Below are 18,620 nucleotides of genomic sequence, written 5' to 3' on the forward strand. Positions count from 1 at the left end.
AATGATTTAAAGCCTAAATAATATCACTGGACAGGAAATAAAAGACATGCCTGTCTTCCCCGATGCTGAAGCTAGGAAAATGTATACCCTAATGTATATTTAGGTAATAGATCTCAGTGTCAGATTTGTCCAAATTGGAAGTACTCGACAAGAATACACACACACACACACACACACACAGAGTCAAATATATATACACAGCCTTTAAGATGGACCCAACTGCAAATCTTCCCAGGTTCCATTGCCTCACTTTTTTGCCTCAGTGCATGACTGAGAGAAACATATTATAGGTATTAAATTGGAGGCATAATAAGACCCTCTAGCCAATAGTAACATAGCAACTGCCACCAACCTTTCCATAGAGCTACATAAATGTCTTTCAAACACCTGTTTCCTTCTGCCACTTTCTCATTTCATCTGTCATTATGGTCTAATGATTTTATTATAAGGATGAGTCTTTCTACAGAGGTTAAATGGATCCAATTTACAGAAAATGATAATCATAGGAGAGTGGAGTGGTTGGACAGAAGTGGCTACCACTGGTAATTGCTTTCCCGAAGACCCCCTCTAAAATTCCAAGCAATAAAAAGCTCCTTGGCTAAAGTTATTGCCAACAGAAAATCTTATTTATTTAATGATATAAATAAGTAAAGTATTATCCCATAATATATTATAAAAAGTCAGTTGTATTTTGGTTCCCAAGCACCAAACCCAAAGTTCTTTTTGGATAAGATATATTTCAACCAGATATCAAAGGTTTTAGTTGCCAGTGACAGCTGGTTATGGGAAAGCAGAGCTTTACAAGGGAGGAAAAACCTAAACAGCTGGCATTCCTCAGCATTTGTAAGTTCTGTTTTGAGATTGCAGTCACCCAGGGACGAGGTAGGTCAGTGCATCTTCTGGGAGCAGGGAAGGGGTGGCTTGTTTACGCCAAAGTTTTAGTGTTCAATTAGAAGAACACATGAAGAAATATAAAAAAATAGAATCCCAGGGGAAGCCTAAGTACCTTTTCTTACTGTCATTGTTCTTGTTACTGTTTTATCAAGGAAATGTCATAAAGAGGATCCTGTGTAGTATGACCGGAATAGTGTCTATGTTTTTAAGGAATAAGATTTTGGCTCCTAACTTATAAGAATAAGGTGTACTTGCCTCTCTCACAAGGGATTTTTTTGAAGTATACTTTTTGAAATATACATGATATATAACATTGTGTAAATTTAAGGTGTACAACATATTAATTTGATACATTTATATATTATTATATGATCGCTGCTGTGAGAAAGAAGGACATCCTGCCATTTGTGATGATGTGGATGGACCTTGAGCACATCATGCTAAGTGAAATAAGTCAGACAGAGAAAGCAAGTACCATATGATCACACATGAGATTTTGCAGGTAGGGGGAGCGTGATGGAGAGACTGGCTGCTGGTAACCTGATCAGTGTTCACTTTTGAGGAAAGCTGACGCAGTCACACATCTTCACTAACCCCCCACCTCCCGCTATTGCAACCCCATGCAGGGACTTTCTGTCCTGAAAATGTTCTCTTGTAAAGGTTACATGGCTTTTGTTACATCTTACCTTATTTGAGCTTAACATTTCCCAGAGGGAATTACAAAACGCTCTAGTGTTGACAAAATTTAGGAGACACCTCAGACCTAGAAGCAAAACATTTATAAATCTGTGTAAGGCTCATCTTTGCCATTGTACATTTTTGCCCCTTGCCTTCAATTTTAGAAATGTTTTAAAATCTTGTCCTCCACTCTAAGGGGACCCACTATCTTGACTTACATTTTCCAATTTACAGACACGCACAAAACCTCTTAGAATAAATGAAATAATTAAGTGGAGGGCTTTGTGAAGCTTGGTGGCAGAAAGAATCATATCAGAAAGCATTGTTGGTATTCAGCACAATTTTGTAACTTCTATGTGGCTTCTCCAGTTGAGATAACTTCAGCATCCATCCCACTGCTCTTTTCTGCATACCCAGTTTTGCTGTTAATGGTCTCCAGCTGTAGTTGGCTTACTTTACCAGTTTTGTTTTATGCTCTCATCTCTCATCTCTGAAGTAATTGCAAAGACAGTGGAACTTGGGACACAGCTTAAGTGAGTAATAATGATAAGTTTGTCCCTTGACTAAGTAGCAAGCCACCCAACAGCTTCACTTGGTTTTTATAGATTGTACAAGAAAGCAGAAAAATCCGGGCAGTAATTCTGTAGCTTCATTTTTGCTTTGCAAAAGCATTGATACTCCAATTAAAAAAAAAAAAGATTACACTTCAAAAATATAGAATGTCTAGCCCTTTATTAATATTATTCAGATAAGACGATTACGTGAATTCCTTTGTCAGTCATCAATTAAATCTAGTCAATTAGTGGGTATGGACACTTACCCCTAGGTCTCAGATATTTCTTTCCATATTTTAAGACTGTATACCCTTGGACATCAAGTTTTCCAAACTCCTTTTTGTATTCTAACTCCTAGAAAGTCAGTGACTCTATGAGTTGCTCTTTATTTATTGGACATCCATTTATTGAGGCTCAATCGGGGCCAGGGACTGTTCTCAATATAGGTGATACAGAAGTAAACAAGTGGCTCAAGAACCCTCCTTTGAAGTGGCTTACAAATTAGGTTGTGCAATGGACTAATAAAGTGATAAACACAGTGATTTCAGATGGTGTTAAGTGCTGGGGAGAGAATAAAACAAGTTGATGTTATAGAAAGTGACTTTCTGTCACTGGGGAGGGGGTTATTTTAGGTTGGTTGGTCAGAGAAGGTTGTGCTGAAGAAGTAATACCTCTCTTTGAAACAGTAACACCTGAACGACTAGAAGGAGGAAGCCACGTGAAGATCAGGAAGAAGAACTGAGGGGTAGGAAACAGCTGTGTGCAAAGAAACTGTGGAGTTTGAAGAAAAAAATGAAGCTTTTGAGGCAGGATTTGAATTGGAGAGTGGTAGAAAATGAGGTAGAAGGAACAGTCAGGAAGCAGATCATGTCAGTCCTTGAAGTCCTGTTAAGAATTCTCCTTAAATTGGAAGCCATTGGAGAATTTTAAGTAGAGATGTGCTGTGATCTGAGTTAAGTTGGAAAATATAATGAGGACTACTGTCGTAGGCTGATGGCAGGCTATGGAAGTAGGCTGGGCAGGAGATGACGGTGGCTTGAACAACGAATGTTGGTAGCATAGAGGGAGAGAAAGTGAATGGCTCCAGACGCGTTTTGGAGTCAGATTCCAGAGGACTTATGATTGGGTGGATGGTGGTGTCATTTACTGAGATGAGGAACACTGGGGAAGTAGCAGGTTAGGGGATGGGGGAGGTGGGAGCTGGAGTATTATTTTGAACATGTACGTTTGAGAGCACTCTTAGATATCTAAGTGGAGATGCCAAGTAAACGAGCGTATACGCAAATCTGGAGTTTGGGAGATAGGTCGACATAGAGTCACTGGCATAATAAGATACAACATGAAGATGAGATCCTTTTAAACGTTTTCTCTTTATTAATTCCATCTCTCTTTTTTTCACTCTGTGTCTAGCTTCCTTCATTTTGTATTTTGGTTTCCAAGCACAGCTTTCTTTGCAAAAGATACATTTTATCTCAGGATCCTCTTGAAAATCCCTTTTACCCATAAAGCTTTTCCAAGTTGAATGGGAACAAAGTACAAGTGATAACTCCCTTTGAAGTCTTGATGGCAGTAGAGTCACTAGGCATTCCTTAAATACCAAGACAGTGAAGTCTAAATACAGGATAACCAGCAATTACTCATGTACCATGTCTTAAGATACTTCAATTGGGTGTTTATATCCCACTCTGGGCATATTTTCAATGGCGTCTTTTGCAAAATGTGTATGATCCTTGTAGGCAGAGACCTGTTTAAATTGCTTTGTGGAGACTAGTACACTTTTATGTGTGTGAGAAAATGTAATAAATAATATTCAACAGAGACAATGATAAATGAATAAACAGCTTACATTTTCAAAAGGGCCTTCAAAATATTTCCTTTATCAAACGTGAAATCCAATTTGTTTTTAGTATGCTTTTCCTTTGAGTTCATAGTGTCTATTAAAATTTTGTAAAATAATAAGTCTTTCATTCCCACATTTAGAGGAACAGAATTGTTTTTAGTTTAGTTACTAAAACAGTCACTTACCTACTTTATCAAGTAACGACTTATTCCGAATCAACAGGAAAAAAATGTCCTGTAACAAACTGATAGATTTTTTCAATATTTTAAATTTATTATATATTATTCAGTTCTCCCTGTCTACCATGCTGTTTCATCTTTGCTGGATATTTCGAATGAACATCATATGGATTGGAATTTTGCAGTTAAAAAATGAGCAAACAGCATTTCAACATAACACAAAGCACACACCATTTTTAAGGGGTCTCCCTGCCCACTTACTTACTTGCAAGGCTAATCTATTATGGTATCCGTGAAGAATGTTCATTCAGGCAGTAAAGAATTTAGGACAAATTTCAGCTGAGATTGTTGATGGAGTAAGAATTAGCTAAAGCAAATATAAACAAATAAAAGATGAACAAACTTCATCTGCGTGTATTTCAGCCATGGCAGATCACAATGCCACACAGGAGATGGTGGTGGCACGAGTAGAAGTCAATGAAGCCAAACCACTCTGTGAAACAGATCATTTGATTTATAAGTAAATAGTCTGGTCTAGAGACTTCCAAAGAGTTCCTGGGTCTTAGACACTTTATGGGACATACAGTATGTACAACTATCACATTTATGTCACATTTTACTAGTAGCTATCCTAAGAATACTGGAAATTGTTCCCAGTCTAGCAGTGGAAGGAACTAAATTTCAGGGTAGACATTCTGAAAAAGATTTGGAGATACACGGCCTGAAGGCAGCCGAACATTTGGGTTAAGAGCTTGCATTTGGAGATCTGCTTTTAATCTTGCTTTTTTTCACCTGTGGAAAGAGTCACTCTGTAGCCTCCAGAGCCTCACTGACTTTCTTACATGCCAGGTGGAGTGAATACTAGCGCTTACTTCACAGGCTGTGTGATGGTTAAATTAGGTATTGCAATAAGGTGCTATCACAGTGTTACACACATAGCAAACACTTATAGATCTTATTTTTTATTAACGTCATTAATTATGTTGACTGGGCAATATAAGAGATAAGGCTTTGAAAATGACCTAAAAGCTGTTGAGCTGTGAGAAAATATTAAATCTCTAGGCAAGAGGTATTTTTTTCCTCTTGTACTGTTGAAATGTTTGATTGTTTATTGCAGACTGCCGAGTTGAAAGTTTTCTTCACTGCCACCAAACGTATGCATTTGTTCAATTACTGTTTATCCATCCTCTCTATTTATTAAGAAAGATCAAGCATTTACATCATGCCTCACCTGTGATAGACAGTGATAATCCAAGAAAAGAGCAGAGCAGACTTTCTATCATTTAGGAATTCAGAGTCACGGAAATAAATTACTCAAGTAATATGATAAGTGCTCTAATTCAATACAAAGTGTTAAGGGAACACAGAAGGGCAAGTGCTTAATTCTGCAAAAGGAAGTAAAGAGAACCTTCCTAGAGAAGTGATATTTAAGCTGAATTGTTAAGGGTTGTCAGGTAGGCATGAAGAAAAAGGCCATTTCTGGTAGAGGAAAATATCATGCAAAGGTGAAAATAAAAGTATTGGTACCTTCAAAAAAACTGCAGTCACTTTGATGTAGCTGGAGAGTCAGGTGGGAAAGGAGGAGGGTCCACCTGGGAAGGTGAGCCAAGGACAGATGGTGTTATGATCGGGAGGTTCACCTGTCCTGTAGGCAAGGCTAAGCCACTAAAGGACTTGAGCAGAGGAGAAACGATCAGTGTGGAGTTTGGGCAAGAGCACCTAGGCCACTGGTGAAGCTCACGCTGGAGAGAAAGAGCTAAAGAAAACGAGGAGATGAGCTGCAGAGTACAGGTGAGAGAGAGTTCACAGCAGTGTAAGGTCAGCCTGTGGTGGGCATGGAGAAGAAGTGGTCATTGAGATATATTCAGAGAGGAAATGGATAGGACTTATGTTTTAGCTATGATATTTGAAGGAAAACAGGGTCAAAGATCGTGGCTTTCCGTGTTGGGCACGTGTGCAACAGGTTGTGGGAAAAAGTTTCATTAAAATTTGTTTTAATTTCGTTCCTTTTAAATTTTGGTCTTTGTGCTTTATAATGCATGTAATATAGTAAGAGCAATACATGTGAATACATACAAACATATGTTTATGGGATTTTTGTGTTCAAAACTTTTTACTGATAATGCTACATAATGCAAAAGGTTTAGAGAACAATGCCTTAGTAAGACCTCTATGTTTGGATAAAATTGGTGCTATTAAGAGAAACATTTTTCCAATTATCATTCTAAAAGCTACGCAACATGATTTAAACAGTTACTCTCCATTCCCTCAAAGGCTTACAGTCTAAAATAGGCATCTCTAACTTCTTACAAAGTGGACAGTATGAAGGACAAACAGAGACTTTTCTCCTTTGCCTGCAGCTTGACTCAACTCTTTATTTTATTTCTTTTTTTTTTTAATAGATCTTTATTGGAGTATAATTGCTTCACAATACTGTGTTAGATTCTGTTGTACAACAAAGTGAATCAGCTATACGTATACATATATCCCCATATCCCCTTCCTCTTGAGCCTCCCGCCCACCCTCCCTATCCCACCCCTCTAGGTGGTCACAGAGCACCGAGCTGATCTCCCTGTGCTATGCTGCTGCTTCCCACTAGCTAGCTATTTTACATTCGGTAGTGTATATGTGTCGATGCTACTCTCACTTTGCCCCAGCTTTCCCCCTCCCACCCTGTGTCCTCAGGTCCATTCTCTATGTCTATGTCTTTATTCCTGCCCTGCCACTAGGGTCATCAGTACCATTTTTTGTTTTAATAGATTCCATATATATGCATTAGCATATGGTATTTATTTTTCTCTTTCTGACTTACTTCACTCTGTATGACAGACTCTAGGTCCATCCACCTCACTACAAACAACTCAATTTCATTTCTTTCTATGGCTGAGTAATATTCCATTGTATATATGTTCCACATCTTCTTTATCTGTTCATCTGTCAACTCTTTATTAAGAACATCAACCTAAACTAAGGAAACTGGATTTTTGATTACCCTTTTTTCCCTTTTCCTCAATGATTTTAATAGACAAATGAGCTGTGCATTTGGACACAAGCATAAAGAACTGAATCAATACATATACTAAATGAATAAACTATCAACTTATGTGCATATTAGCTAGTGGAGTGGGAGAAAGAGACAAGCCTTAACAGTATGAACAGTGTGAATCTAGAAGGTGGGATGGATGGTACTGCCAGGACTCAAGTTGGTAAGTTTAAAAGGAAGGGAAGATGTCACTGGGGGAGACTCAGAGGGAGATGGGGCTTTGATGGTCTGCTAAGTAGGATTCGGAAGAAGGAGGGAGGGGACTGGCTGAGGCTTGCAGAGGATGAAACCTATAATTTAGATCTAATCTACCCCTTCCCCTCACCTGCACATTTTTCTTTGCTTTCCCTCTTGAAATAGCAATCAACTTCTGATTTATCTCATTTCAAAAGGAGTTGCAGTAGAGGCTGTCCAAACCACTGGGAATTTCTGGGCTCAGCTTGCTGATAAAAGTAATAACAAAAAATAAATAATATATCAATACAACAGAAAAAAAGTTTTAAATAGAACAAAAAAGTGGATGGCACTGCCAGAAAATAAAGAAGCCCTTTCAACTGGGTATTGAGAAAAAGGAAAACATTAGGCCAGATTATTCAAGAAACTTGAAATCTAGTTCAAGATCTTAAAAAGAAAGTCAGTGAGATAGTCAGTAGTTGACTGAGTACAATGATGCAGGGAAAAAAGCACAAAGGCACTTTGTCTAAATGACTACATATATGAAAGTCTGAGTAGAAGAATTCATCAAAGTAACAGACCAGAAATATACATGGTGAACACCTGCTCTACATGCTTTTCCAAGAAAGGACGTGTCAGGGTGTAAGGATTCAGTTGCATTAGCCTTCTTTCAGAAGACAAGCCCTGGACAGAACAGTCTGAGCTAGTGTGCCATAGAATAAGATTTGCTGAATGGATCCAATGAGAAGAAAATTCAAGTACCTCTTGACCAAATCAACAAACATGAGAATGTCAGAAGTAGATGACTCCGTTTATGTATAAATAGACATTTAAGGTCATACTCATACAAATGAGAACATTATTAGAAAGTTAAGAGAAGAAATGCTAAAATATTAGGAGGTTATTACTTTTCAGAGTGATACATGGTTTCTGGGAGTAAAGGTTTGAAGAACTCAGCAATAGATGCTCAGGACACGGCTTGGTACATTTTATCTTTCACTCATCTGCACCTGGGGAAATGAAAAGAAAAAAAGAGGAAAAATCCTGTTTTCGAAGGTCATTAGGCGTAAATAGTATTGGGAAAGATGCATTCAACATAGCTCTATATCCTCTGGCAAAGGAGTCAACAGAAGTTAATTTGAGAATTTGGAAATCATACCCATAGGAAACAATCAACATGTTTTCAGACCTTGGGCAGGGGGCAAGACAAATGCCCAAGTGCTTCTCTGGTTTATACAGCCTCACTTTAAGCACTGAAGTTGTTGATGCTATCAAAATTCTAGGAACAGCAGAAACATGAGTTTAAAGTTGACGGAATGCACTCTTATTTCCATCACCAACACTGAATTATTTTCATCTAAAGAAATAAACAAATCAACCCAACATCTCTTCTGATGCTTCTAAGGAAAACCTTCAAGATAGTATGTCTTAAGGTAAAGAGATGGTTGGCTCTCCATATCAAAGGCTGTAAGAAGCGTCGTTATGAACTCAAAAAGATACATCCTACAGAGGGAGGGTAGGCATTTTGTGATAGTGAGATATTTCATGATTAAATTCATGAACTACCTGATTTTTTTTTTTTTTTTTTTTTTAACCGGTACGCAGGCCTCTCTCTGTTGTGGCCTCTCCTGTTGCAGAGCACAGGCTCCAGATGCGCAGGCTCAGCGGCCATGGCTCACGGGCCCAGCTGCTCCGCAGCATGTGGGATCTTCCCGGACCAGGGCACGAACCCACGTCCCCTGCATTGGCAGGCGGACTCTCAACCACTGCGCCACCAGGGAAGCCCGCTACCTGATTTTTTAATAGAAATTGCTCTTACCCTTCCCATGATAGTGACATCAGCCAAGAATTAAATGTCATATTTCTGTGAACACAGACATTGATTTTTAAATTGCTATCTTTATGAGATATGATTAGCACTTCTGTGTGAGCTGAGAGGCACAAACTCAGGTGCAAATTCAAATGGAAAATGCCGTGCCATTAGGGTAAGTGTTGATTCCTATCAGATTAGTGATCACCGTGCCACCCGTCCCACCTAATACATAAATACGCTGTGGGCGAATTGTCACCAGGTTCTGGGCAAGACGTGCATCTGAAACACACAGGTGATGGTCGGCATCCATTTCCACATGAACAAGACATGCTACAGTGCTAGATATCACACTGGTAATAAGCCTCATTCTCTCTGTGACTCAACTACTCCCTTGCTACCAGCAGACAATGTAGAGAAACAGCACTTAGTCTTCGTTTACCATGCTAGCATTTGGAAAGGTTCTCATTTGAGTAAATTGCCTTTTCGGTGTACTGAATTGTGCCTGGGGGATTGGAAATAGTGAACACAACTTCCTGAAAGCATCTAGTTGATAATCGGGTGGTAGCCAAGACATTAGAAGAATGTGAGCCTGTTGAAGGGCAACAGAACCAACCTGTCCCAAAGACTCGGTCCAGTTTCCCCACCAACAGGGAACAAGAAGGGACCACCTATTCATTCATTTCTTCACTTGCTCTAAGTATAGTGCTTAAGCATATGGCTCTACAGCTAAGCTATCTAGTTTTGTATCAGGGCACCTTTAGGAATCAGGGAAAATTATTTATTCTATCCGTGTCTCAGTTTTCTCAACTGTAAAATAGAAATAAAAAATATATCCCTGAAAGAGTTATCGTTAAGCTAGTGAACATATGTCAGGCTCTTCAAGCATAGTGTTAGCTGTGTTAGCTGCTACTATTCATCAACAAATATTTGTTGTGTACCAATAAATATATTCCCTGTGAGTCACAGAGAAAATACAGTCTCTCTGAGTCACAGGGGATCTACTTTTAGTCATGATCTCCATACCTTCTTTCATTTAAGCTTCTTAATATTTTAGGTAAATTTTCAAACTGTGTATGAATATATGAATCAGCCTATCTTCGTATTAACACTATATCCGATAATAAATTAGGAGGGAGAGAGAAGTGAAGATGGAATCTTATAGTCACATGAAAACTCGTCTTAGTATTTCATGTTCTTAAATAGTTGTAAAGATTCTTAGTAAGAGTCATAGGAGGGGAGAAACAATCCCCCTTATATTGTTCAATACTAATGCTAACTTTGTAGTTAAAGAAACAGGAGTCATGCAAATCATCGTCACTTACATTCCCCCCAGCCCACATATCTTACTTTTGTCCCATCATTATCTCTAGTCTTATATCTTTGGCCTTGTGAGTATCTTTGTCACTGCAGTACCAGTGAGGATTCTTTCTGTTGCAAGGGACAGAAATACCAACTCAAGGAAATAGAATTTACTGACTTAGGTACATGTGAAGGCCAAGGGTTGGGTGGTTTGAATGCTGCTCGAATAACATCGCCAGGACCTGGGCTCTCTGCTTCTGTCGACTCTCTTCTCCTCCACGGGGGTTTCATTCTCAGGCTTCACGTGGTGGCAAAAATAGCTGCCAGTAAATCTAGGCCTACAGCCTCCCAGACTTAACTCTAATAGCAAAGATGGTGTCCCCCTCTCTCAAAAGTATCGGCAAAAGTGCCATTGCCGCTCGTTGGTGGCTTGGACCACATGTCCACTCTGAATCAGTCTTGGTGGTCAGAGAAAGCAGTCCTTTGGGTGCTGAGTCTGAGTCTCAGAGTTGCCCCTGCCGGGAGTGAAGTGAATTCCACTTGAAGCATAAACCCTAGGAGAGGGGTAAGGAAGATTTACAGAGAGGAATAATTAGTGTGTCATCATCAGCACAGAGGTGAGTGGGCAGCAGGCACAACACTGGCTCACTCTACCCATCCTGTAGCTCTGATCCGGCCAAATCCATCCTCAGAGCCCCAAATGACCCTTTCTGCCAGTTGCATAAAATCCAAAGTCTGTTTGTGGCATTCAAGGCTTTTGGCCATCCTCATTTATTTCTTACCATGTCTCCTCTTGCATTCCTGGCTACAGTTTATTTTCAGAGTGTCTCCATTCTCTTTTGACTTTTGATTCCCTGTCTCCCATCCATCTGATTGATATTCTTTAGCTTATTGAGAGACCAGCTCACACACTACCCTACAACAAGCCAGTGAAGTCAGAATTATTGTTATCTTCATTTCATAGAAGAGGATGTGGAAATGCAAAGAGGGTAAGGAACTTGCCTGAGTTGAGGTTCTCATCAGGCATTCTGGATCCAAAGCCCCTTTAAACTGTACTCTCTCACTAGTGGAAAGTAAGATGGACACCTTCACGAAACTGTATCCCACATCAACATCAGAGATGCGAAACCGTGTATATAGTAGAGGGAAATGTGTTATATTTGGGATTTTGTTTACCCTGATTTTCTTTACATGGAGGTGATATTTTGCATGGATAATTTGTTCCTATCTTGGCTACAGCTTGTAAAATGTGACAATCTTGCAGATTAGTGAGAGCTACACATAGGCTTTGAAAAGTTAAGGTACAGTCAATGTTTTAAAACTTCACCATTTCACTAATCTCACTTTAAAGGTAAAAAATGTTGTATAAACATGTGTTGAATGCTCATTTTCTGCCAAATGTTAGATATCTAAAGGAAAACAAAGCACAGTCCGCAGTCTTAAGTTGCTTGTTGTCTAGTTAAGGAGATATAATTGCAAACAAATCGTTTAGTGTCAGTCTTAGAATTTGAAGAAAGTAGTTGATTTTAACTTTTTTAGCCTGGGGGGAGGCGGTTCCAACAACAGCCAAGATTGAAAATGGCTTCACTATTGTAGATGAATGGATAATTATTAGAGTAATACCTTTACCATTTAGTCATTTTTCCACTCAACAGCTATTTATTTCAGGCACTCTGCTCTGCATTGGGTATAAAATGGTGAACAAAGGAGACATGGTCATTCATTGCCTTCATGGCACTTAGAGGAAGAGGACATTACATAAAAACACAGCTGAATTTATAATTGAACATGCTGTGAGAATTACTGTTAAGGAGGAGAGCCGAGCGCAGTGATAGAGAATATCAGAGGGGCCGTAAATATGTGGGAGGCGTCAGTTCTCTAGGAATTGCTTTTCAATCTGTGACCTAAAGAAAGGAGCTGGGGGTACAACATTCCACACAAAGGGACATATGGAGAAGGTTGCTGATGCAGTAAAGAACTTGGTGCATTCACGGAAAAGTCAGGATCTGTAGAAAGGGTCTATGTCAGGTGAGTGGCTGCGCATGAGGCTAGAGGGGAAGAAGAGTTTGAAATATAGGGCCTGTGGCATTGGGAAGAACCATGGATTTTAAAGACAGTGGGAAACGATTGGCAGCTTGAAGCCGGGATACATATTCAGGTTTTACCAAGATGATTCTGTGCATCATGAGAGAGGTTGCAAGCCTGCCAGTCACGAAGGAGTTGTCCAGTGGGGGGCTAGGTTGGGGGGCAGAGGTGGAAATGAAGAGAGGTGGACACATTGACAACTATTTGAGAGGTAATATCAAGAATGATGCCTAGGACTTCCACGGTGGTGTAGCAGTTAAGAATCTGCCTGCCAATGCAGGGGATACAGGTTAGAGCCCTGGTCCGGGAAGATCCCACATGCCGCAGAGCGCCCATGCGCCACATGCGCCACAACTACTGAGCCTGCGCTCTAGAGCCCGCGAGCCACAACTACTGAGCCTGCGTGCCGCAACTACTGAAGCCTACGCACCTAGAGCCCATGCTCCACAACAAGAGAAGCCACCTTAATGAGAAGCCCGTGCACTGCAACGAAGAGTAGACCCAGTTCACCACAACTAGAGAAAGCTCGCACACAGCAACAAAGGCCCAACACAGCCAAAAATAAAATAAATAAATTGATAAAAAGAATGACGTCTAGGTTCTCATCTTTAGTTACCAGAAAGTTCTCGAGATACCATACCTAGAAATCATCATTTAGTCAGATCCCTTAAGAGGTAGGGTGGGTAGTCTGATCCAGGCTAAGGCAATTTCACAACAGATGTTCTCTACTGGATTCCCCTTCTAGTTTTGAATAAAGATCACATGCAGGTATTTCCTGTTGATTCTATGGCTTCTGGAGTAGAATATAATCTTTCCCAAACTTCCCTTTCCTCCATATTGTTTTCCTTACCATTTCAGCCTGAGAACCAGCTGGAGAAACAGATGCTGTCTGTACTGAGAGGTTTCTGTTGGGAGTCTTGACATTTGCTGACAGCCCACGCATTAGAATGATCTGCAGTGCTCCCATCTTCAGGTTCCCTCCAGAAAAATCTGTCTTCAGGCTTTCCTCACAAACATTAGTTCTGTCCTCTCGAGTACTCAGTCTTTTATCTCCTGGGTAGTCTCTCTTTGCCTAGGAGGAACACATATGCAAAACCCATATTTTAGCACTATTCTGAACTTGTTCGGAATACATTCTTTGTACAAAGGATGATAATCTTTTCCCATTTCCCTGGTTCTCATCATAAACATTGTGGATTTATGTTGCTATGTCTGAGAAATTCTAATTTCATTTTAAGGAGATATTATTTTGATTAAGTCCTCTCAAATAGCATTTACTTCTTTTATAACTTACTCTGGTTTTACAAGAAGACAATATTTCCAAAATTGTGAGGTTCACAAATCTCTCTCATGTACACTGTTAGCTATTGATTATCTCAGTAATACTTAGAGGCAGACATTATTATTACCATTGTTATACAAGACAGTTGAGCCTTAGGGACTAAGGTAACTCTGCAGTGTTCTCTGGCTAGAAGATGATGCCGCAGCTCTCATATTCATGACCATATCCCATTTTGTATTTTTCATTTTGATACAGAAACTTATTTACTGTAAGAGGTAATAGTTTGAGATATTTTTGCTATATTCTTTTTGGGTATAAAGTTGTTTTGTATCATGGCCTCCAGAAGTATTTATAGCAAGTGCTCTAATGATTCCCAAACCAGGCATTCAGAGCATTAGAGCCAAACACTTAATGCCTAGAAGGGTTATTTTTCTTTGCACCAAGAAAATCTCTGTTTGAGGAGCAGCAGTCTTGACTCCTCAGGCAAGTTATAAATTTGTTTCTTAAGTTACTACCAGAAATAGGAAAAGAGTATAGGCTATGTACTCCTGGGAACAAAATTCTGAGTACAAGCTCTGCAGCCAGTGGGTCAAACAGTTTCATTTTTACTTAGCGAAGGCAACATTTCCTATACCAAATGTCATGGCCACCCACATCAACTCAAGGGAGCACACAACCCGTTATGATGACCTCTGATTTAGAATGCAGAGCATTGCTCCAGAAAAATCCCATCAACCCTCTTCCAATGGGAATATAAATTCTTTCTCATATTCATGTTTTCAAAAGCATGTTGCATGAAAACAAGTAAAGTTTTTGGAAATAAAGCAACATTTTTAGTAGCTCCATACATTTATGTTATTATTTCAATGTTTTTTAAAAACTTATTTTAATGTTACATTTTGAGCAATAGAGACATGCATACATGAGAGCCAAACTCTGAGATGTTAATAGATGAGGCTCTTAGAGATGAAGTAATCTGCCTGGGGAAGATGGCTGAGCTAGAACTTGAGTCCAGGCATTCTGAGCTCCACTTCAGTGGCCAGGAAGGGTTAGAGTCTACAGCAGTGATGGCTATATGTAAATGGAGGCAAAACATGCATTTGCTGCTCAACTACCAAATAAATGGGGAAGCCTGGGTGATCTCTTACTTTCACGTCTTACTTCTTAAGATTTTATGTATAATCCAGTTTGGATTCCTCCTGAAGTGTCCAAGTTGGATTGAGATGAGGTGTTTTTAGATCAGTCAAGACTGTTTTAGGAAAGTTCACCCTGGGCCAGAGTCCAGCATAATATTCTTTTTTTTTTTAATTGAAGTATAGTTAATTTACCGTGTTGTGTTAGTTTCAAGAGTATGGCAAAGTGATTCAGTTATATATCTATTCTTTTCCAGATTTTTTTTCCATTATAGGTTATTACAAGTTATTGAGTATAGTTCCCTGTGCTATACAGTTGGTCCTTGTCTATTTTATATATAGTAGTGTATATATGTTAATCTCAAACTCCTAATTTATCTCTCCCCCTCTTCACCCCCGTTATCCCCTTTGGTAACCATAAGTTGTTTTCTGTGTCTGTGAGTCTATTTCTGTTTTGTAAATAAGTTCATTTGTATCATTTTTTTACATTCCACATATAAATGATATCATATGATATTTGTCTTTGTCTGACTTATTTTGTGTAATATGATAATCTCTAGGTCCATCCATTTTGCTGCCAATGGCATTATCTCATTCTTTTTTATGGCTGAGTAATATTCCATTGTATATATGTACCACATCTTTTTTATCCATTCATCTGTCAGTGGACATTTAGGTTGCTTCCATGTCTTGGCTATTGTGAATAGTGATGCTATGAACATTGGTGTGTATGTATCTTTTCAAATTAGAGTTTTGTCTGGGTACATGCCCAGGAGTGGGATTGCAAGATCCTATTGTAGCTCTACTTTTAGTTTTCTAAGGAACCTCCATGCTGTTCTCCATAGTGGCTGCACCAATTAACCAACAGTGTAGGTGGGTTCCTTTTTTTCTACTCCCTCTCCAGCATTTGTTATTTGTAGACTTTTTAATGATGGCCATTCTGACTGGTATGAGTTGATACCTCATTGTAGTTTTGTTTTGCATTTCTCTAATAATTAGCAATATTGAACATCTTTTCATGTGCCTTTTGGCCATCTCTATGTCTTTTTTGGAGAAATGTCTGTTTAGGTCTTCTGCCCATTTTTTGATTGGGTTCTTTGGGGTTTTTTTTGATATTAAGCTGTATGAGCTGTTTGTGTATTTTGGAAATCCCATGTCAGCATCATTTGCAAATATTTTCTCCCAGTCCATAGGTTGTCTTTTCATTTTGTTTTTGGTTTCCTTTGCTGTATAAAAACTTTTAAGTTTCATTAGGTCCCATTTGTTTATTTTTGTTTTTTGTTTTTTTTTTTTAATTTTTGTTTTTATTTCCATTACTCTAGGAGGTGGATCCAAAAAGATATTGCTGTGATTTACGTCAAAGTGTGTTCTGCCTATGTTTTCCTATAGGAGTTTTATAGTATCCGGTTTTACATTTAGGTCTTTAGTCCATTTTGAGTTTATTTTTGTATATGGTGTTAGAGAATGTTCTAATTTCATTCTTTTACATGTAGCTGTCCAGTTTTCCCAGCACCACTTATTGAAGAGACTGTCTTTTCTCCATTGCATATTCTTACCTCCTTTGTCATAGATTAATTGACCATAAGTGCATGGGTTTATTTCTGGGTTTTCTATCCTGTTTCATTGATCTACACATATGTGTTTGTGCCAGTACCAGTTTTGATTACTGTAGTCTTGTAGTATAGTCTGAAATCAGGGAGCACGATTCCTCCAGCTCTATTCTTCTTTCTCAAGATTGTTTTGGCTATTCGGGGTCTTTTGTGTTTCCATCAAGTTTTATAATTTTTTGTTCTAGTTCTGTGAAAAATGCCATTGGTAATTTGATAGGGATTGCATTGAATCTGTAGATCCAGAGTCAAGTGTAATATTCTAAGGAGGGCTACTGGTTGTTACCTGTTGTGATGGTTAGTTTCTATGTGTCAACTTGGCTGGCTGGGCTCTGCTAGCCAGTTATGTAATCAAACACTAATCTAGGTATTTCTGTGAAGGTATTTTGTAGATTTGATTAATACCTATCTACCTGTATATCTATCCAGCCATCCATCCTGTTGGTTCTGTTTCTCTGGAAACATTGACTGATAAAGATTTTCCTACTGAAAGTGGTTCTAGAGGAACAGAATATTAAGGATGAGTTTTCTGAAATGGTTATGCAGTTTATGGAATTGCTTCCTTAATTTAATGAGATTCAAAGACAGTACTGACTCTATTTCCAGTGGTAAACAGGGCACCAATGGTCCAAGGTGTAATATGGCAATAGAGATACACAAAATATCACTATGAGATACTCCTAGTCAAAAACTCATAAAAGGCAGGGTTCTGCATGCCTGCTGATTCTCCTCAGTATCCATCCCCACCACCCCTCTCTGCTTTTAGACCTATAATTTGATTCATGTCCCAGCAGGCCCCAAAGGGTGAGGTGCAAAGTATGGCCCGCGAGGAGGTGTTCCACACTCCAGAAGAATTGCATGGGTTTCCAATTTATACAGACAGAAATCTGGGAACTATGTGTGGGAATGATGGTGAAGGGTGTGGGATGGTGGTGAAAGGAACACAAAGTTGTTGGTGAAAGGATGTAATTAGTTGATATGGGCTCACTAGGCAGAGATTCTGGATTTAATGTTGCAACTTGAGGAGTTAGATAGGGCTCTAACAGTTTGGTTGGTTGGTCGGCCAAAACATGCACCAAAAGGTGGCCCATGGCAAGTGAAGTTGAAATGCTGACCTGCCTTGGTTTACTGTAGAGGAAGAGATGCAAAGGCTTTGGGAGATTGGAATGTTGGAGTGGACTTATCTTTTAGGCCTGCTCACTCACCCTGGGAGGGTCTAGAAGGACTCCCTTTCACCATGACTGAGAAATAAATTTGTGAGGGGAGCCCCAAGCATCCTTGAAAGTGCTGTGTGATCACTCTTTTCTGTAGGTCCGAAATTATAGTGGAAACTGCTGCTCCTGAACTGGGGAACCTAAATGCAGTGGGTATAATGGGATTCCTGGGTGGCAGGGGCCAAGTAGCAACACTCAGTCGCCAAAGGCAAAGGGGGTGTGGTTTTCACAGTGGACAGCAGAGTCAAAGCAGCCATCAGAATGTCTGACTCAGAGAGACCTATGGCATTGGCTCATTGATCATGGGGTGCCTAGAAGCGAAATAGATGGCAAGCCCACTAAATATTTACTTGATCTGTATAAGTGGAAAGAGTGCTTGGTCAAGTGAACAAAAGTCTAGCTTGAATCATAAAAACAGAGAGTAGGGCCCCTCAATTAATTCCCAGGCTTAAGCCAGGTTACAGACCCAGAACCCTCTGAATGAAGTGCAGAAGTCCAGGTCTCCTTTAGGAAGGACCTCAGTATATTGCCCAAATTTATACTTTCTATCTTTCTTCCAACCTTACCCAAAGGGACCTACATGTTTTTACCAGAGTGACTGTGCACTGGGGAAAAGGATATAATCAGACATTTTAGGACACTAGCTCTGAACTGATACTGACTCCCGGAGATGCAAAATGTTATTCTGTCACCAGTCAGAGTTGGACCTTATGGAAGTCAGATGCTCAATGGAATTTAAGGTCAGGTCCATCTCTCAGTAGATCCAGTGGGTCCCAGAGTCCATCCTGTAGTTATTTCCCCAGTGCTGGAATGCATAAGTGGAAT

The sequence above is a fragment of the Orcinus orca genome, chromosome 3 (genome assembly GCF_937001465.1).
Source record: "Orcinus orca chromosome 3, mOrcOrc1.1, whole genome shotgun sequence".
In the NCBI taxonomy this organism is placed as follows: domain Eukaryota; kingdom Metazoa; phylum Chordata; class Mammalia; order Artiodactyla; family Delphinidae; genus Orcinus; species Orcinus orca.